A 1,328-nucleotide genomic window follows, 5' to 3' on the forward strand; every position below is an offset into this window, starting at 1 on the left:
CATGCATGATAGGGCTTATGGACCTACGTATTAATTACATATGATATGGCTTATAGATCGTGTGCCCTTTTCGAAATGACACACGGCCTATTCACATGCTCATGTGTCTGGTCGTATGGACTCAAAATGTACCTTAAATAACAAGTTTACCATTTCTTGCAAGCTTGGACAATAAACAACTCAAAAACCATTCATTTAACCAATTCAAAACACGATCAAACACATCTAAAACATGTCAAAACAATCATCCTAGGTGCCTAACCATCTACCCTCATTGGTACCACAATTATATCATCAAATTATATCATCAAAATATCATTCAAGTCCAAATTATAAACATACCTAATTTAGTCCATTTTATTTAGCTTATGAACACTTAAACACCAAATTAACATGCCATAATAAAACTTGAAAAACAAACACATGTATATATATATATATATATCAAACCAATATTAAACTCATAACTTCATTTACATTCAATCCACAAAATAACTATTAATTAGACACCCTAGGTACATGCCGACACAAAAAGATAAACATCATCACGTTTAAGCTCGGGATCATTGTTGAATGCTGAATCGACAATCAAAATTAAGTACCTAATCTGCGCACAGAAAACAAAACCGTACGCTGAGTAAAAACTCAATGGTATTTTTATAATCCGAATATTTAAAGATAAGAAATTTCAAATATACGATTGAAATATAAACACATTTTAATACTTAATTATTACAACAACCATATCATATTTCATTTGTTTCACATTTCATTATAAAATTGCATTATCTATTCCATATTCATTTCATGAGTATATAACTCATAAATTCCATATATTTGCAACATATTTCATATTCTATTTTCAATTCACTATTTCACTTCCATTTTTCATACCATGCCATTTCAATATCAATCATAAAATTTTATTATTCATTTACCCCTATTAACATGACTTGGACTCGGACGGATACACGGATCCAACTAAAACACACCAGTTTGGCACTCAGTGCCTCATCGGATAATTCGAAGTAATAATTAGACACTCAGTATCTCATCAGCTAAACCGAAGTAAATTGGCACTCAGTGCCTCATCGAATTAATCCGAAGTAATAAATTGACACCCAGTGTCTCATCAACTCAAAGTCGAAGAAATCCCTAAACTCTTCCAATCCTATGGCATGCCATCTATATCTGACTCAGCCCGATATATTTGATAAGGTTCAAATTCACTTTTCAAATACAACCAATATTCATTTAAATTCAAATAATCAATATATTCAATATATATACCAATTTAGTCCATTCAATCAACTTAAATTCATTTTAAT

The sequence above is a fragment of the Gossypium arboreum genome, chromosome 6, assembly GCF_025698485.1.
Source record: "Gossypium arboreum isolate Shixiya-1 chromosome 6, ASM2569848v2, whole genome shotgun sequence".
Taxonomy (NCBI): domain Eukaryota; kingdom Viridiplantae; phylum Streptophyta; class Magnoliopsida; order Malvales; family Malvaceae; genus Gossypium; species Gossypium arboreum.